The sequence below is a fragment of the Xiphias gladius genome, chromosome 18 (genome assembly GCF_016859285.1).
Source record: "Xiphias gladius isolate SHS-SW01 ecotype Sanya breed wild chromosome 18, ASM1685928v1, whole genome shotgun sequence".
Taxonomy (NCBI): domain Eukaryota; kingdom Metazoa; phylum Chordata; class Actinopteri; order Istiophoriformes; family Xiphiidae; genus Xiphias; species Xiphias gladius.
The window spans coordinates 15,646,460-15,668,272 of record NC_053417.1 but is presented as its reverse complement, the minus strand read 5'-3'; positions in this window follow the sequence as shown (position 1 = coordinate 15,668,272).

Genomic DNA, 21,813 nt, shown 5'->3' with positions numbered 1-21,813 from the left:
AGACATTTCCTAATATCACAATTGGGGGATAATTATCTGTTCTCATGGAATAATAAAAAACTTCAAGTCACAAATATGAGACTGAAATTGTTTAATGTGATCTCTGTCTAAAGTAGGCCATTTTTTAATGTTTTCTTTGCTGAAGAAGAGCACCAGCTGCTCTCACCCAGCAGATGGTGCTGTTAAATAACACCGATGTAAAAGTCCTAACTATTTTATGCAAGTCATTCACAGTTCAAACACTTTAAGTAGCTCACTACAACAACTCATAAATTAGTCTTTTCTTGTCAGCCCTAATGGATTATTATGTATCTTTTAGAGGGGCATGGATTCATGTAATGTTCACTGACTAACATCACGTCTTTCACATCTGCTGAACCCACCTGTAGGTCCATAAACTCCCGTTATGCAGTCTTTAAACTCACACAGATTTATTTTAAGTTCTAATGGAACTTTTAGAAATACCAGATACAAAATGGCAGTGTAAGCTCCACATCGTTTCAATGACAAACTGAATACACAGACTATGTAATGCTGCAATATGTGAGGAACTTATATGTGAGGAGGGTTTTTTTCTCAATTTCAATCTTACTCAAGAAAAATTACAAGGAGGGAGCAAGTAAACTAACCAATTTCCATTAAAACTAGACATCGAAATGTGAGGAGGAGCCCCAATTTTGTCACAATCTGGTCACCATGACAAAAAAAATTCTTAACATATTTATGAAAATATGAAATGTTTACTATAATAAAGAAAATAGATGTTGGTCAAGAATAGTGTCTCTGCTAAGGGGAACAACTGAAATATCAGTAATTACCTACAGTGAAGGTTGAGTCTAATCCTTGTGCTTCTCTCACCACCCTGTTTTTCTTTCTTGCTGCATTTAATGGTGATTCTCTCTCTCTCTCTCTTTGACATGGACACACACACACACACACACACACAAAGTGCTGCTCAGCTACGTCTAAAGTGATGGAATTTTCCTAGCAAAAAAGGCTTTTACACTTCGAATGGAATGCAAAGGTCACTAGTAAATTTCTAGCCCCTGGGACCATTAAGCTGGGCAAAGCGAACGAGCGGCAGGCTGTTTTATGGAGCCTGGAGCTGTCTGCTGACAAACCCAGGCCAGTGGGTTTGGTTGGGAAAGCCACAGTGACACTCATGGGAGCGCTGCCTGTGATGTGTGTGGCAAATATGGATGTAGAGGCAGTTCTGGTGTGTGGTCAGCAGGCATGCAGAGTCAAGCTTCACTGAAACTAAACATCTAAATTAGGTAAATCAGATTTAGATTTTCAGAATGAACCGTTTTGACCTATTTTTCTTTACTTTGCAATAACTTGCCATTTTTAATTAGAAACAATAATGCTTCTTTTTTAGCCAGGTCTTTCTTGCAAAGTCTGTTTTTTGTCTTAATTGGGATCATTTGTAAAAATATAGGTACACTTTTGGTCTAAATTTATTTCTTTATTTATTCAAAGACGCCTCTCTGCACTTCAAACACACTCCCTCCTGTACCAACAGCTTCTGGGGCAAATGAGTTCCAGTGGGTATTACCCACGGCAGAGGTGGGTCAGCTTGCAACACATTACACCAAATGAGTGTCAGGGGAGCTACTGTGCAGCTGTGGCAGAAGACACTGCTGCAGTGGGCCTCATCAGTGTTCCACAGCTCGTTCAATGATACCACTAAAGAAACACACAAATAAATGTGCACTCATACAGCCAACACACAGCACAGAATACTACTACCTTGTATATGAAAAAAAAGATTCATAGTCTTCAGTTAGTGTGTCAAAGAAACTGTGAAAATTTTCTCCAAGTGTTGTAAGTCATGAATATCACAGAGGCCAGTGTAATTTGATGTGGCCTTTCTCATGCTGTGATCATGCAGGCACAGCTGCCCAACAGCTGTGCCTCCATTTCCATGTTGCAACCAGATGAAAAGGTCTGCATTGATGACTGGCACATCATCTCTCAGCACAGTGCACTGATCTGTGTGAAGGTGATTGCGATGCGATGCTCTAATTTGGTTGGCTATCACACTTAATGTGCAGTAAAGCACCATAGACAAAGCTTCTTCCTTTTAAATGCCCCCCTCAACTGCGCCATGGCTCCCACCGCCTCTGCTGGCACCCCCCGCTCCACTCCTCCCTTCATCTCCTCTCCCCACCAGGGGAAAGAGTTATAGCTGCCATAAAAGGCAGGTAATGCATTGTTAACTAATTCTGTCTGCTAAGAGCTGATATATCCTCCGCTCTAAATCTCTCTGCTTCCAATAAAATGCAAATGCTAATGCTTGCCCTCCATGAGCTGATATCATTTTTAACAGGCCAGAGGTAAATGCTAGAGAAGGGTGCGGCGGGCCAGAGGTAGTCTGTGACACGGTGGCACTCTGAGCCTTTACGGTACATTCTGTCAGAAAGGACACCTCCAGACCTGATCCAGACACCGCTGGCCAACACTTTGCGTGTCTTTAAGTGTTCGCATTTGCAAGACGTATGCTCATGAGACTGCAACAGTGCATTTTTGATTAAGCTGGGGGTGTATGTACATGGGTAGTAGTAGTTAACCTAGGATAGTTTCAAGCTAGTATGGTATCTTTGTCATTGATAAGCCAGCACTAGAAGCATTTCAGTCAGTACTCATTCACATCAAATAACAGAGGCCAATTTGCCTGTGGATGCAATGCATCATTTTTCCATGTTAATAGTAGTGTCATACTTCGTGTAACCTTGGGCTTCTAAATATTGATCCACTTCTAGATTTTCAATTATCCTGTGCCGTTTTTCTGCCATCTGGTAAGGACTAGTGATTTGTGTTCCTTCATATCTGGAGGCTTGTCCTGTAATTAGACCATAAATTAATTTGCGGAGAAGAGAGAAAGCAGGGAGATTGAAGGCATTAAGTAAGTCCTCGGTGGTTAGAGACAGAAAATCATAGGAAACCACAGCACAGTGTTTTATTCAAGAGAATAAGATAATTGGATTACAAATTCCAGCTCCATAACTTTTCTGTTCCTGCATGTGTCACTTGTTTTTCTTTCAAGTATTTAAAACCATGCTTCTGCTAATGATTGCTTATACGTCAGTTCTTCAATAAATGGCTTGAAATCATCCACTGACATAATTATACCTAATTACTTGCAGTGCAGCAGCAATATAATTAGGAAAAATGGGGTATATTAGTGTCAAAATGTGTGTGAAACTTTGCAGTGAAATGTGCTGTGAATCCTTCAGTGGATTTTAAATGACCCCCCACGCAGGCAGACAACAATTGTGTGCTCGGAACCTTGCTCTTATTTACAGCACAGCTCACGTGGAGTTCCTGAAAATCCAAATGCATCTCGACTCATTTTAATTTGGAAGTGTATGCTCTCCTGCAAGATTAGCTCATTGTCCCCCGCTGCTAAATTACACATAGTGATTGGGGCTGTCGCTGCACAGTGTCTGAGCACTACAACTGCAGCTCTCATTGCCATGTGGAAATTCACATTAGACAAGCCTAAGTTACTCGCTTAAAGCAATTAAGAGAAAAATTACGTATAAAATGGGGCTTCTCTTGTGATGGAAAACGCTAAATCAGCGGGGTCTGATTTTGAAACACAGTATACAGACTACAAAATGGTGAAGTGACAGTAAAATTAAAACAGTTGTCTGTAGGTGGAAAACTGCATTGGTGTACCTGCTATACATGATACCTTGGGTATTATAAGCAAGGCCACAGCTGCCAGGATACTCCGATCAAATCTTGCGGGGCTTGAGAGGCAAGGTCAGCCAACGCAGACCCCACCTGCTCCCCCATTCTCCATCACACAGTCCCTCAGCCCTGGCCTCCCAGAGGAAACGCGCTTGACTGCTGTGCTGCTACAGACAGCATGTGTCCCTGAATTTATGATGGCGACTTATTGGCGGCCTTTTACGTTAAAAGTCATCTTGAGTTTCCCGGTCTGGCCATATGTGTGGCAAGCATTAATCCATTAACATTCAGAGCAGACACGTACAGAGACTGGCTCTCTGCCAGCCCTGAGCCCTGACAGTCTTTGACCCACCGCTGACCACAACATTCTCCGGCCTCTGCTCCCAGCCATAGCCAGCATCGACATGATACAGTGCCATAAACTATCTTATGTTACACTGTGTATGAATGTGAAGTATTATACGCTTGAGGTCCAGTATGCAAGGCTTATAACCGAGTGAGAAAAGTCCAGCTGTGACAGCCTCCTTTTGGCAGAGAAGGGAAAGATCACATCTGTCTACCGTAGAACTCTACACATCTTACATTTTAATCGTAGGATGTTAAATGAACATAAAGTTTCAGTCTTTTCTATTTCCATCAAGGATTAGAGTTCAGAGAGGCCATGAAATCGCTAGGATTTTCTGTCATGGTATTTATTTCAGCGGGAGATGTTGAAGTTCATATTAACTGATCCACAAGGAATAGTTCTGGCAGACCTTAAAATGCTGAGAGGCTTGCCCAGGCCTCAGAATGGAGAGCTTTCAACAACATGGGCTGCGTTGCTGCTGGAGGTGGCTCCTGGACTGATTATAATTTTAGTGGCTTATAAAGCCTTGATAAATACTTTACGAAACCATGTTGCGTAACAAATCTAACACATAAAAGAAGGCATAGATGTTACTCCACACTGGATAAAGGGGCTCTTGACAGGTTCTTGAATAGGTTTTATAATTCAATATTACAACCACCATCCTTGTAAGGGCCCCGTCATCTCCCGAGGCCCACAGGATATATACGTTAAATACACATTCAAGTGCTCACAGTCTAGTCCATTACACTGATTAGCAGTAAACAGATTTGTAATAAAACTTAGTGAAATAGAGGAGGATGGTCTGCACGCTGATTCATGGTCGAATCTTGGTGAAATATAATGTGTCTTAGGTGTCATACTTCTGAGGGCTCAGAAGTAATACAGCGCTTTACTGAAAGGATCTGTAACACATACGAGTCAGTTTATCCAAACAGCACATGTCTAAACACTGAGTTCTTCATCTCAACTGTTGGCCAGAAATAAACCCAGGCAAAGCAGTGTGGCAGGGGTCCAGTAAACGTGAGAGAATCTGGGAAACAAAGCAGTCCAAACAGATGTCTTTCCACCACATAGACACCTCCCACTTCCCTCCCTATACCTCTGCTGTCTATCCCCCACGTTACCTGACTGTCCATTTTTCTGATTCTCTCTCGCTCTCTTTCTCTCCGTCAGTCAATGGAAGGCATCAGCATACCTGTGCTTTCATTTATAAGTGCAAGCTACCACGATATTTACCATCCTTAGCTGAGTTTAGCGCCACCAATCATGACACCAGATCAAAGGAATTATTTACTTTAAAAGATCCACATACCAAGTCTGAACTGGTTTGAAGACTGGTTTCCGGTACTATGCACTTTGGAATGAACCACAGCACAGCTTGAAGTTGCTGTAGAGGCCTTAATTCCTCTGAGAGACTTTAAAGCTCTCCCAGCCTATATTTATAATAATATTTGTGTTTGTTTTAATTAATGTAGCAATGTGTGTGTGTGTGTGTGTGTGTGTGTGTGTGTGTGTGTGTGTGTGTGTGTGTGTTTGAGAAAAAGAGAGAGAAAGAGAGATGGTTGTTTTGCGTGAATTAAATGTCTTGTTGTGATGTTGTGTTTATGTAATGTGTTCTCAGGTCTCTCTTGCAAAGAGACTAACTAACATTCTCCCCTTTAATTTCACTGCACTTGTGTTGCCCTGGTTTGAAATCTGTTCTCCATGAACCGAGCTACACATTACATAAGCATTACTAGACGGTTTAATGGGCCATTTTAGCGCAGCGCATTTTTTTTTTTTTTAGGCAGCAGTTATTAGAGGAAGAAGAGCAGGAGGAAGAAGAAGAAAGAGTGGATCATGTGTTTCCACTTTTGACCTCTCCACTGTGGCATGTACACACCTGGTTCAGTTTAGAATGCTGTTTCTGTGGAATAGCTGACGGCAAGCCGGCTAGTGGTTTCATCTGGGGAGAGGAGGTCTTTACACCACAGACTCTCTCTCAAAGGATATTCTGTGTGTGTTCTTAAATTTGTTGTCATGTCTGAGATGTGGGCTTAAAATCAGAGTCACTGCCAATGGTAAGCCAGGTTACCATTGCTTAAGTATCCAAGTTGAAACCTGAAGAGAATGCTTCCACCTTTAGGCAACATCAGCAATCTGAAAGCTTCATGGAGATGTTAACAGGCCAAGAAAATAACCTTTGATAATTTTTTGTTAGCAAGGCTGCATTGCAACATCATTAAAAGGCATTTTTAGCCCCGACTACGTGAAAATGTGTGTCAGATGTGTTGCCTTGATGATGGGAAGGGCAAAGCACGGCCACCTCAGACTCGGATCTACTCATCTGTTTCCTATTGGAGGAAGTGATTCTGGCAGGAAGGCAGGCTGGGATAGAAGAACGGTAAAAAGAGAGTAAAAGGGTAGAGTAACAGGAAATGACAGTGTGACCCACTGGGCCCACTTACTACTTTGCCAGAACCCCCAGGCCACAGCCAACCTACTGGGCCAGCAGTTTCCATCACCTGCTGCTTCTGGTTCCTCCACATAAATCCAGGTGCTCCTGAATAAAGCTCTCTTTCTCCAGGAGCCACGGGGAGCCGGAGGGGAGGCTGCACGCTGGAGGGGCTGTACTGCTACAGCAGTGAAAGTCTGCCTCCTTGTGAGAACATGTCTTGGAAAGTACTACTCCATATAAAGCCAAGCTAAAAGCGGCAGAGAGCTGGGGGAATTCCATCCACCCCCTCTTAGTTCGAGGCTCTGTTCCTTCATTTTATTAATTCTCCCTTCTAATTAAAAGAAGCTCGACCATTCAATATAAAGTTCCTACATCTTTTTTATCACTGTGTCCTACCTGCCTGACGTTAACATAAACCTAGTCCACTGGGAGGGAGAATCTCAGCCCTTCCCAGCTCCTCACCGCCCCCTGGCATGCCGAAAGGGCGCTGCAGCCTCTGAGCTGATAAACCCAAGAAATCATTCCCGACTCCAGCCAGAGCTCTTTACAGTACCTTCAGCGCTCCCTGGTGATGGATTAATGCACTGTTGTTGTCATTTTATTGCCATTTTATTGCCCTAGTGCAATTTACCAGGCTTTATGTGCCTCCGCTGTCCGGTGGAAAAACGCGCAAGCGCATGAGGCCAACATTCCTAGACAAAGGCCACCGTTCCCCCGATCACTGCGCATGTGCACCACATGGGCTCCACTCAGCAAGGCAAACACACACACACACCCACACACACACACTCTTTCTCTCTCTCTCTCTTTCGCTCTCTCTCTCACAAACACAGTCTAAATCAAAAACACGATTCATTCAAACACAAATGGGGTACTATACAAGTGAGCAGATGAAAGCATCAGTAGTGAATCTTTCAGCTGGATGGACTTCACATTCACCGCTGCTGTTTTACACTCTCACCACCTGAGGGCAACATCACTCAGCTGGCCCGCAGCCGCAGACTGATGCAACAGCACCAGGTCTTCAAATAATACTGTGTTAGAATATTTATTTACTGTGTTCTGTGCTTGGGGATTACAACATTTGAACTGGTGAGAGTTTACTCTCTTTGCATTTGCATGCAAATATAAGGGTTACTGCAATTGCCTTACTTTGCCATAAATCCTAGTTAAAGCATTTTTGCAGAAGCCTCAGATCTGAGCAAGGTCTGCTTTGTTTTCATGACAGAATAGTATATTTTATATTAAGGATTTTGACATTTTGAATATTCTGTGAGGATATTAAAGCTATAAATCTTTTTAAAAATCCTCATTTTAACACAAACATAGCAAAACGCATTTCACGTGTTATTGTTACACAGTTTTAAAGTAAACACACCCACTCACTCACACCCACACACACACACCCACACACTCACACACACACACACAAACACACCGCAGCTGCTGATCTCAGGACGTTGTTGCAACATGTGGAGTTTTGTAACATCTCTTGCCAAACTATTATCTTTCTAGTGCTGTGGGAAAATCAGCCTTATACCCACAGCTAAAACCTTTGGCTAAATTAAAAAAAAAAACAACTCTTTATTTGCATTCTGTTTGCCTGTCTTTATAGCGATAAAATGCCTGTGATCTATAATCTTCATTCTATATAAATTACAATACAAACAAATGAAAGCTTTCTCAGGTTACTTTTAATGCGATGTAACATGTATGACTGACACAGAAAGTGGCGTCTTTGTAAATTTGAGAGTATTATTGTTTAAGACCTTATGAACACAGTCACTGTGCAGTATGTCGAACTCTCGAGTCCAAGTATCCAGTGATCATGGCAGGAAGCAGCCACCAGAGGGAGCACAGATGCTGTCAAATCCAAGGGAAGTACCTGACAATTAAAAACCATTAGGCTGCAACTAAAAAGATAAAAGAGATACACCATTATTCTTACACATTCTAGAAATAAGGAGCATTGCAGATGCATATCTACTGTTATGGAATTATTTCAACATCAAACAAGCTCCAATTTTTCCCCCCCCTTTTTGTCTATCCCTGCCTTGAAATTTATTTTATCTGATGTTGTCTGTTTGGTGTGGGGGCGTTTGTGGATGTATGCCTGTGTATATGTTTCTTCAACATTCGCAGTGTAAAGTACAATCTTTGCAAGGACCTGTAACCTCAGAGTCTGTTACGCCCTGAGAGCTGCTGATCCATCACTCTTAATGGAAGAGGATAAGTTTCAGCCGGTGAAAGAGAGAACAGACAAAGGCAGGACGATTTATGGCTGACGTAGAAGTGGAACTCCTGGCTGTGGGCCTTGATCTGAGCTGAGCTGTGGCTAGGCTAAGCTACGCCCCAGGCCAGGGTCATTCACATGCACTCTCCCACACACACAAAACACACACACACACACATACATTACTCCAGGCCCAGAGAGCTTCAATCCCCACAGCACATCCTAAAATCCAAACCTCACTATTAAGCTTTTGAAGTTCCCCTGCCCCCTTCTTCTGGACTAACTTTTGCTCGTCTATCTTTTCCAGCGAATGGTGAGCTATGGGTGGTGAAATATGGAGTGGAGCCCTGTTACATGTTAGCTTTCGAGATAGCCAAAGTGTAAATTATGAGCGAGTCTCTGGCCAGCCTTATTTATGAGAGGCCTGTCAGGTGTTTAGGTGTTGGAGTGAGATGTGCGACTCAAACCGTTTACTTCATTGTAAATCAGGTCATGCAGGCCACGTCTGTTTGGAAGGTGTATGTTTACGTGTGTGTGCCTGTGTTTGAGGCCTTGTTTTTGCTGGTAGACTATGTGAGGCCAGGTTGTGATACTGTCAAGGCATAGGTGTTGATGATTTGCTGTGAATGTGAGTGCGCATGCATGTATTTGTAGGTTTAGTCTGGAGGCCATCACGGCTGGTACAGATGGGTTGAAACACTAGCTGTAGTTATAGTTATGTGCTGTCTGACTGACGAAGATGATTTTTATAGATCCCCTCAAAACCCACACCTGCCGTCACCATTCTACATTATGAGTAAACAAGACTTTTCTCATTTTTTTCGTTTCTTTTGTGATGACCCTGTCTTTCTTTATCCCAGACATATCATGTAGATGTGGATGGCTTTGAATGTAGCACATCTGAGGACATCAGGTATCACCCAGCAGGTAGTTAGATCTGTCACTGGATGATGGATACTGGCTCTCAGACAGAGGATCTGCAGCAAACAGGTTCCATAGACCCTGTATTTGTTACCATTATGCCTCCACAAGGTGCCGCCTTTAGTGCAAGCTGTTTCTCCCTTTCTGTCTGCCCTATTGTCCGTCCTCTGGCTCGTCCTTGTCTCGGCACAACAATGGCATGGGACTCGTCTGGAGCATTTTGTTCCCCCTAAGTGGGAGAGCGTCGGTCCTTAAAGTGAGACCAAAGGGAAAAAGGGAGTGCAGAGTGGAGGGGAGAGGAGCTGAGTTAAGGTTGAAAGGGGTTAAGAACATGAGACAGAAAACTCTGGAGAAAGATCGAGAGGATAAAATGATGGGTCAGAGAGGAGGAGAATGAGGGGAGAAGAAGAGGGACAGAGGATGATGTGCTGGAGGCAGGTACATCTGCATTCTCTCCAAACACAGCACAGGCCTGTCTTTGGTGTCTCTATCCCAGCAGCACTCACTGGCAGATTTATGGCCTTTCTTTGTGCATGTGTGTCTATACATGTGTGTGTAGGAGAAGGAAGGATAAATTGAGGGAGAGACGCACAAGGTACGGGAGATAGAGTGTATGTGAACAGAGGCAAAGGGCAGCAAGCAAATAGCAGCCATGTTGCATTCCATTGATATCACAGCCGCCCTGCCAACTCCCAATCTCCGCCATATTTCATGCTTCCTCTTTCCTTTTATCCTTCCCTTCTTTCCTCTTCTCTCTGTCTCTGTCTCATCACCCAGCTCTTCACTTGGCGCTCTTGGCCCTTCCATTGCTCTGCTGGGTCCCAGGCTGTAAAGCCCTCTCAGGGGGAAGGGTGTAAATCTGTCTCCCTGTCTCAGGAGATTTCCTGGAGCTCAGCAGACTCAACAAAGCCTAGCCAGTGTGGAGAACCAAATGTTTCACAATCTCACACACACACACACACACACACACACACACACACACACACACACACACACACACACACACACACACACACACACACACACACAGAGAGAGAAAGATAGAACTTATACAGCACATTGTACATACAGAAAAAGCCAGCATGCGTTCATCACGCTTAGCCTTGTTTGGAAGCTCCTGTGACAACAAACAGGTATGCCTCTTCCTTGTCTAGCCGAGTGCCTGGGAAACCAGTGTTTGTGTTTGTGTGTGTGTCCACAGGAGACCCTACCCCCAAGCCTTTTGTCCAAAGGGGCTTGCCAGACGAGCTTGTTGTCTTTATTTTCTCTCTTCCCCCCTTCTTTATTCTCCACTTCCCTCTCTGTTTTATTGCACTTGATTCTAAGCGCGTCCATTCCTGAGATGGCTCAGATAGCAGCTGAAGCTAAATTGCCCGTCATAAAGCATCTGCAATAGCAATGGAGCTCTCAGGGTGGGACTGCTGCAAGGCGGTGCGAGGCGGTTAGGGCTCACTATGAAAATACAAGGTCCTCTTTTTAATCTTTAAATGTGGAATATGAACTCTGTTTCAACATCTAACAAATCATAAGGCCCTTCCTTAAACATTAAATGATTCTGTTGCATGATCGATTTCCTGAGTGCCTCCTAAATCAGTTTTATGCATATAATTTTCAGGAACATTTGGCTATTTGAGTGTGTGGGTTTTGGAGGAAAGTGACTGAAAATCAAAAGTAAAATGATCTAATGGTATTTTGGGACATTGAAATGGTCCTGCATGATACTACTAATTACTCACACAAGACAGGCTAGTTAGAGTGAGATGCTGTGATTTATGGGGGAGTCGTATATTTGGCTGTGCTATGTTCCTGTCAAATGGCTGACAGATAGATGACTGCTGGGCTGTAATTGGCCTTCCTGTTTGTATCCTTTCTCATGTAACAACAAAGGCACTTCCCGGCCTTGACTGTAGAGGGTGCACATGTGAAAATGCAGCCTTGTGCCAGTGTGACTACAACAGATTCTTTACAGGAAGAAGGAACAAAGGAGAGGGGAAGGATGAGGAAGTAATGGCTAGGTGGGAAAGACACGAGAAAGGTTATTGGAGTGCAAGATGGGTGAGGCAAACTTGCAGGGAGAGAGAGAGAAAGCAGGTCAGATCACTTATGTTCCTGCAGGGCTCTGTATTGACTCATCGCTGAAACAGAGCATCTGTGTGTGGCATTTGTAGCAAGAGATGTCTCATCATCCAGCCACAATAATCCCCCGAGCTACTAAATTAATCTCAACAAAGATTTGGTGCAGTCAATACAGCACTGTGGCCAAAAGATAGAGAGATAGAGACACAAAGCTTTAGTGTATACTAGTGGGAAAATCCCTCTCTGCTTCATACTGTCTACAGTGTGTTTTATCAAAGCTGTAATATTATTACTCTGGAACTGACTGTGAAGTAGAGGAATTCCAAGGGACCACAGGAGCAAGACAGGGCCAGCAGCAGGCTTGGCAGGAGCACCAGTGTGATCATCATCTATGGGAGGAATGACGCCTCTCACTCTTGCCTCCTCCTGCCTCCCAGCTAGCTTTGCCCTGTGAAAGATGAGCCCAATGACAGCAGGACGCAACAACCTGCAATTGAACATTCCCCTGCGATCTGTCAATGCCCGTGGTGTTGTTTCACTCTCAGGAAAACACATGCACCTTCACAAACACCCTCACATTAAGTCATTCCCCAAATATTAGAAGAATCACGGCCCGATACACCTTCTCATACTTTTGAAATACCTCAGATACCTGTTGCAGGTGTCTTTTTAGGTTTGTGGGTTGGGGTGTGTGCCTTGCTCTTGTTCTGCATAGGTCTCATTCTCTCAGTTCAAAATTGCTGATAATTGCAGGCTGGTTGTAGGTCGCATCATAGAGTACTGCATGTCAGCTGGTCCTCCTTTTGTGCTTGTTTAATTTCAGCTGGTGTTCTCTGCTTTGACCACAAGGTGTCAGCTTGTTCACAAAGAGCACATGGTTTCAAACCTGATAGGGGCTTTATTTTCCGCTTTGGTGGCAGTGCTGTGGTGTATCACGACAAAATGAAATAGGAAAAATGAAAATAGGGCATAAATGTGTTTGCTGCATACAGGGCTTAATGAAGTCAGCCTTGCCAGTACATTAGGAACAAAGGCAGCAGAGAGAAAGGCATTGAAGGACAACTCACAAACAGTTCCAAAATAAAAAAGGGAGATAAAGTATGAATGGTGAGCTTTCTCAATGAAAAGCAGTTCACCGGTTGTCAACGTGGAGATTTATTTTCCAAGCAACTGGCTTTTTATGGTCAAGCTCCTCCACACTGGCGAACAGCAGTGCTTTGTAATATGGCATGTAAAGAATGGGATTCAATAGAAGCAGTCCTCCATTTGTCATATTTAAGGGGATAGAATAATGACCATTGGCTGTCTTGTACTTGAATCACTCAAGTTGGCTTATTTTTGTGTGCAAAATGGTGGATGAAGATGAATGGACTCCATACATGACTTTGCACAGTCCAAGCTATCATATCTTGTCATATAACTTAAACCAATAGTTGGTAGCATATCATTATCATAAGCCTGGAGCAGTAGCTAGTCCTTTGCTATGTTTCAGTGGAAATTATAAAACAATCCAGCTGTCTTCGCTTGCTTGTTGCAAACTAATGATTGCTTGGCTTCTCTGCCATAAAGCATGGTGCAAAATTAATTGTTTCAATCAATCAATTGGTCAATTTCATAGCCATCAAGCTATACCCAAGATCATGTGCATTCTCTATCCTTCTCCTTCAGGATGGGCTTGGAGAATGCCAGATGATTTATGGCCCCTGTGTGTGCTGCATACATATACAAATACTATACACACATTCTGACAAGCATACACACTTAGTAGGCAGTCACACACACACACACACACATACACACACATACTATATATGCACATAGACATGCATGTTAGCACATATATGCACACATTCCAAGTGGATGACACACAGCAGGGGGCGGATCACGTGAGGAAGTAGAATGAGCACAGAGGGAACTCTTCAGTATATGCTAAGCATGCTGGTGACACATGCAGCTAAACATAGCACATGAAACACAAGCAGCAGTGATAGACTGTATTAGAGCACTCTGTTCAACTCAACATTATTTTATGTGGCTCACATGTGGGAAGGGACATACTAACAAACACACTGGTACACCACCACCTCCTCTGTCTACAAACATGCATTAAGTTTGTACATGTATGTACATTTTTGCATGTATACAAACACATGCTTATGCACATACACATGCATGCTCATGCATACATGCATGCATATATATATATATATATATATATATATATATATATATATATATATATATATATATATATATATATATATGTATATATGTATATATGTATATATGTATGTAGATACGTGTGTACATACACACACACACATACACACACACATATATAATTATATATATATTTTATAGCATCATATCATTATATATATGTATGTATACTGAGAGCCAAGTGCAGAGGCTTGTTGTTAGCGTGTTGTTCCTGTGCTGTGGCTTGTGGGCCTGTCTGCATGGCTGATCGATGGTCTTTTACTGCTTCCCCAGGATTATCGGTCGAGTTCACCGGGAGGGGAAGGCAATTCATCAGAGCACAGCGTAGAGAGAGAGAGGAGAAGGGACAGAGAGAAAGGGAGAGAGGGATGGAGGGAGAGAGAGGTGTGGGGGGCATCAGTATGAAAATGGAAGGAAAGATAGGAGAAGGCAGAGGTAAAGGTGGGAGGAAAGACAGTGGGAGAGGAGAGAGGGAGACTAAGAGAATAAGGAGAGCAAGATGAAGACAGAGGGGGGAAGGAGGAGATGTACCGATGTGCGTGTGATACCACATCACCTGGAAATGTATGGAAAAGATAGAAGAGCGGACATAGATGAATATCACAAGATAAAACAATGGATAAAACCTCAGCTTGAACCCTGCTAATACTGTAAATTCAACATCAAACACATATATGATTGTACACTGTCTGTAGCTCTAAGAAGCAATAACACATGTAGAAATGGTAGGAGCAGTTCTGTATTTGTTGCAGTCAGATATGGTGTTTTTGTATTTTGATTTATTTATTTGACAACTGAAGAAAAACATGTCTTTCATTTGAAACCACACCCTTACAGATGACACAGAAGCATGTCAAGAATGATTGTTCTCATGATGCTTGGTATTAAAGACTTGTGGAAAACGTTAATAGTAAATAATCATGTATAATATCATACCTTTGATTAAGTCATCAACACATAAGAAACATGGTCAAAGTTGTAATAAATAGCTCACATGAAAAACACAGTTGGAACCACAAGGCAAATATCACACAGATCAGCTCATCATTCTGTGCAGAATCTGGCTTTGCTTGATTAACATGGTCTTCAACAGGGAATAATCTCGCCAGGCTGGAACACCCGCAGCTAAAAATGCGTAGGGCGAAGTGTTAGCTCAGCTCCCAGAGGTTTCGACAGTCTGTGCCCACATTATAACACATTTTACAGGGGCCATAACACACGTGTTCCAGCTCATTCAGTTCACAGAATGGAAGGAGGAAAAGTGTGGTTGTGAATGTGTGTGTGTCTGTGTGTGTGTGTGTGTGTGTGTGTGTGTGTGTGTGTGTGTGTGTGTGTGTGTGTGTGTGTGTGTGTGTGTGTATGGGGGGCTTCAGCATCAGCAGCTAAACCTTCACTGGAGAGACACACGATGGGGGACAGAGACGCACAGATGAAGTCTGTAGCTGTCTTTCACTTTTTAGAGAAGAGTGTGCACACCTTTTGTTGGCAACAAACATCTGCCAGCCAGTCCACATCTCCATAGAACTACATTATCACTAATCACAGTACTGACCAATGACAGTGATAAGGAACATGTATCCAAACATCTTTAGCATTGCATAGATTGCTACTTACTCCCATATGAACTTGATCATAAGCTTTGGCAGTGTGCACACACATGTTGTGTAAGAAAGCATCTTAATATGTTTCTGTTTATGTATGTCTTTTAATCATTTTTCTTTGGTGTGTGAGGTTTATGCTTGTAAATTGCACTCCATCCCATTTTTTCTCCTTCTTCTTCTCTATCTCACTTCTCACAGATAGACTACCATTTCTCTCTCTGTCTCTCGCTCTCCCTCTCCCCATTGATGGATGGACAGATCATGTATATCCAATCTAGCTGTGCTCCTGATGCGGTTAGGGGCTGTGACAAGTCTCCGGGCGGGGGGAACCGAGCGGAGCGGAGCAAAGGAACGGGGTGACGAAGAGGACACGACATCTGGAGAACACGCAGAAGAAAAAGAATGCAGCGGAGAGAGGGACTGCGTAAAGTGTCTGCACAGCACCCTGAGTATGTATCTGTGTGTTTGTGTGAGGAAACCAAACATACACCCTCTGCTCTGCCCTCTGGGCTACTGTGTGGCTTTCGGGTTGACAATGCTAACTTGCTGGCTCCTGCACTCCACACCAGCCAATGATGATAATTAAAATGTTTTCGTTTGTCTGATAGTGCTGACATATTTTCGTGTATCAGACGGAATAGGCAGATTGTTAGAGCCTCTCTTCTATAGCTTCTGTATGGACCACAGAGTGTCACGGATGGAGATTGATCGTATGGGTGGCTGTTGACATTCACTCGTACATGAGCTTCAGGGTACAGTTGCAAACATTAGCCACTTGGGGGTAATGTTATCCTCACAGTATTCAAAGGAGCCACAGTGCCCTCCAAAGAAACTGTGGTGCTCATCCCAGGCAGTAGTGGGTGATTTCCTGCACCATATTGGCAGCAGGGTTGATGATAATGTATTATCACAGGTTGTAACATTGCAGGCGGTGGTGGTTGTATCTGTGGGGGAGGTGGGCATCTCCTCTACCCTTCCTTCCTGGCTCCACAATCCCTATAGATCCTTTCTCTTTGTGATCACTCACATTTTACCAACCTGTTTGTGTATGCACGCTGAATTTCAATAATATTTGAAAATAATTCTTCCAGATGTACATTCAGGTAAACTCAATTAAATTAAAGCTACATTTCATTGTTAGATGTCAGCAAATCTTTGCTTTGGGAAATTGCGACTGACAGACACTAATGAACAGCTGCATATTTTTTAAGGGCCCTAGGTATGAAAGCACACAAATCTTCAAGGTGAGCAAGTCGTGGTCAGACCTAACCTAAGCTTGTCTGACCTCTCAGAGGCAGAGAGGTCAGGGTTCAACTCACTTGACCCCTTTGACTACATACTAAACACACAACTTCACACATACCTTTACTCTCCCCAGACGGGTTGTACACAATCAAGTAGAAAAACACTTTCTCTTCTGCCTCATGCAACACACACACAGGCACAGAATCAATAAACAAAAAAGTGGAAGTGATTGACAATACTCCAGCCCTCCCCACTCCCCCCATCTCAAACAGCCTGTTTCTTTTCCTTGTCCCTTGCCCCTTAAATCCCCTCAGCTCAGCATATACGTATACACACAAATGAGAAAAGACACAATAAACAAACACTAAAAATATAGAAGAAAAGAAGTCAACAGAATCTGCATTCCACCTCCATTTTAAAGTCACCGGGCAAAACAGCAGCCATTTTCTAAAATGCGGAATTGCCACCCTCACCCCCACCTCTTGATAGTAATCAAATTTGGTCTCATCTTTTCATTTTCTCATCTCTCCTCCCCATCTGTGTGGTGTAACTCCTCTCTTTCTCATTCTCTCCCTCATCATCCCTCACTGTCACTCGTCAGCTCTGAGCCATTGACCTCCGACCCCCAGGCTGGTTCACCAGCGGGTCAGGGGCCTGGCGGGGGGGGCAGGGAGAGAGGAGGGGTGGGAGGTCTGTTATTGGGGGATGCCAGCTTCCTCCTTTGGCCATGGATACAGCCTTCACTACTGCTGCCATAGCAACTGGACGAGACGACAGAGAGAGCAGACTGCAGAGAGCTGCCGGGATGCAGCTCTCTCGCCTCTGTGATCTGGCTGTAACCTCCATGTGCACTCGCACATGTTCACGCATACACACGCACACGGTCACAATCACATGCACAGATAATGACAAATTGGCACACACACACACACACACACAGACACACACGCACACACACACTCACACAATCCCATAGCCTATGTGCCTGCAAAATCTAATCAAATTTCTTATTTGTACTGCCAGGCTGTGCTGGAAAAGACTTTTCAAGTTACAAGATTGATGGGCATTCCTTGTTGGCTGCAATTAATTGCTGCATAATTAGACTTACAAGTTATTTATTGAAGCAATTTGGAGAATACAAGAGCCTGGGGATATATAAAAACCATTTGATCATGAGCCGCGTAAACTTTAAAGATGTCCTCTTACAAGCATTATTTGGGTAAAAATTAGCAATACACCCCCCCCCCCAATGTTTCCCATGTTAATAAAATGATACATGATAATAAATCTGCACTGAAGTGAGTGATGTGCTGAAAGTCTTATGAGGTCAAACAAAGGTGAGAGTCAGGGAGCGAGAGCTTTCTGTGCACGTTTTTTTTTTTTTTTTTAAAAACAAAAAACTTTTTATGGTGCATGCAGGTGTGTGAAGCTCTGAACCAGCATGCTTTGCTTGGAGAGCCTCAGGGGTTAGGGCTCAGTCCAGGTGGCGTCCCACTACGAACAGAGGCGTTGAAAAACTGTTGCCGCTTGCTAATAATTGTCTCTCATTTGGCACTATACCTTTATATGTTCTCATCCTTTCCATATCTTTCTTCTGTTTTTTTTTGTCTTTTCTGTCTATCTCTCTGCTGTACCATGTATTCCACTCTGTTTAATTGCTCTAATTTCGCTCCTATAAACTTTAGTTTCCTTTACTTTTCCTGACTTTTACTCTCTGCGCTCTCTTTGGTCTCTTCCTCTCTCTGTCTCGCCTTGCCTCACTCTGTCTCTCATTGCTCAAACAAATATGATAAATGAGGCTATTGGTGTCTCGCTCAAGAATGAGCTGTGATCAGAGACCCTTTGATGTTTGACAGCTTCAATGATGTATCTTGATGAATCGATGTACAGTAATTTTCACTTCATGTGACACACCGTCTTGCCAATGAGCACATTCTTGTTCAGCGCTGTGAATGTAACTGCTATTGAAGTGCGTGTACGTTTGTGTGTGTGTGTATGTGTGTGTGTGTGTGTGTGTGTGTTTGTATGTGTGTGTTTTGCCGATTTCTTTTGACCTGCATTCCTACACTTTGCATGTTTGGTGACAATGTCAATGCACTTAAGTCAGCGATCTTATCTCAAGTGTTTCAAGAGGCTCTTATCAGTTCTCTTTGTAATAACGGGATTAACTACTTTTAGTGGCACGTGCACACTTGCTAACACACAAGCTGGTTGCAGACACACACACACACACACACACACACACACACACACACACACACACACACACACACACACACACACACACACACACACACACACACACACACATTTGCTCACCCACACACCCATATCTGCATGCAAATCATTGTATGTGCATGTGTACATGCTCTCTCTCTCTCTCTCTCTCTCTCTCTCTCTCTCTCACACACACACACACACACAAACACACATTTAGATGTATCTAAAGAAGCATGAGAAAGAAGAAATATCAAGACATAGAAAAAAATATATCTAGTTTGATAATGCAGCACATGAAAAAAAAGAAATGCATTTAAATAATTTACACATTTATTATGTAGCCTTGCTCCTGCAGAGATGATCCTGTATCATTAATTGGTTTAGGTGTGCGGTTCAGCCGTGGCTTGGCTCGTTAAATATTCTTGGATTTGGCCCAGTGGCTTAATTCCAAACACAATGTGAGTCAGGGACCTCGGGTTTATTCTGCTCGATGTGCTGTTCCCTGGCTTCACCAATAGGTGGAGCTATGTACATGAAACAGGCGGTGAGGTTGCTGTGGTCAAATGCCCCCCGAGCAGCGGGAAGACCTAATCAAATTGCCAGTGTGTCTGTGTCAATTACAGGGGGGTCAACTTCATAAGAGGGATAGGCCCAAATCATATTTGCACCTGTATTCTCCCAGCAGTTCCTGAACCAGGAGCAGAATAGATACAGAGACACCAGAGAGGCCTCGTAGCATGGCAGGCAGATATTCAGGTTGATAATGATATGGAAATAATGGTTTTCATAAGCACACATTCTTATGAGATATTAGCCCGTTTTTAAATTCCATAGATAAAGGCTCAGTGCAGCTGCCTTGAGTGATGAGCTTTGCCATTTGTAGATCTTGGTGAGATGAATAGGAGAGTAAGGCTGATACTCATACAGTGCAGAGCTACTATCTTATCACCTCCTTTTAATCGGAATGATAAAGTAAATGACTTTGGTATAGCTGTGCAACTCTTCAAATTCATTATGAGCCTGTTCAGACTGGCGACTATCGACATGGCTGGGAGTGTGTGATGAATGCAGGGCTGTTTGCTGAAATGTGTGTGTGTAGTCCATGGTCATGACACACCCCAATGGGAGACTGATAGGAGATAGAGATGTTTTTGGAGGTGTGAAGTGGAATAGAGACTGGTGGCTAGAGGATCCTTGAGCCTTCTCAGATCGATTGAAAATGCAGATTTTAGAGGCTTCTTTAGGTCAATATAATGCTCAGGAAAGCTGAGATCGTTTTTAATCAAGGAACTTGGAGGGAAACGGGCATAAATGAGCAACAGGACTTATTTGTGTAGCATCTCATGAGGGAGATGCTGCACACTTGTATTTTAAAGTTAGAGGAAGACAAGATTGATTGCAGTCTTTCTAATTCTGTACCGGCTGTTAGCAGTGCCCATTAGGGGGTTTTACCAGTTCCAAGGGATTGGGAACTGTGGTCACTTTTTCGCACAAAAACGCACACACCAAAACACTGATGCCCCCCTCACACACACTCACCTCAGCACTGTGTTCAAAGGTAGTTAGATCAGCAAAACAAATGAGTCAATGAAGGAGGTTTGGAATTGTCCCAGGAGGAGCATCCATCTTTGTGGTGAGTGGCAGCACGGTCAATGAGCGCCAGGGCAGTAATGCACTGGTATTTGGAGGGCAGACAGTGTGTGTAAGTGTGTGTGCGCAATGTCCGGTATCCAGACATTTGGCTCTCTGAACGGAGGGATGCTGTTATGGAGGATGCTGTTAAGTATAGCTGAGTGGGACTGTGTTGCACCCCAATCAGAACTCTGTCTCCTGTATTAACATTATATGGAGCCTGGTCGCAATCCTCTTTCCTGCCCCTCCACTTTGCCTGCTCTGCATCTGGTAGAGAAGGTATCTCTGTCTCTGTCTCCTCTTTTATCATAACGGTCCATAATCCCTACCCAGCCGACCTGGTGGTATTGCGGAATTTACAGTAATAATGAGGACTAATAGAGGCAATATCCATCCATTTGACCATTAAATCAGAAATTTAGCTGAATTAGGTGATGGATGTAGTGTTCCCTCCCAATTTTCTGAATCATAAATGGTGGAATAAGTCTCTTAGATCCAGATTAAGCTCTGCTGTGAGCTCAAAATGCATGTCCACGTGGAATCCCTTTTGAAATACAGTCTTGAGTCATTAAGTTTGCCTCACAGTTTTGGCATTTTGCTAATGCTGCCAAGTACTGCAACTTTTAAGCACTTAGAGCAGAATAAGCCAATATCCTGCTCCCTGTTGTCACTGACATTAAAGAAGGATCAATGATAATAAAAATATGTAAATTTTTAAGTCATATCTTAAATTTGTCATTTCACAGGCAGGGCAGAGCACACTGTCACATTGTAGCATCCCTAGAGATTATTTTCTCAGTAAATCAATTAATTGTTTGGTCTATAAAATGTTGGAAAAGGGTAAAAAAAAAGATGTCCATCACAATTTCCTAAAGTCTAAGGTGATGTCTTCAAATTGCTTGTTTTGTTGAACCAAAAATCCAAAACCTAAAGATATTACATTCTCAATTACTGGCATATAAACCAGAGAAAAGAAGAAAATGCTCACAACTGAGAAGCTGGAACAAGGAAATGCTTGGCAGTTTGGCTTGAAGAAGTAAACAATTAATTGATTATCAAAATAGCTGCCAATTATTCTTCTGACGACGTACATCATTTCGGCTCTGCTCTTCTTGCACAATTTTGAGGTCTTTATACTTTGCTAACCTTTTTATGCTACTTTAAATTGTATTGCACTACATTT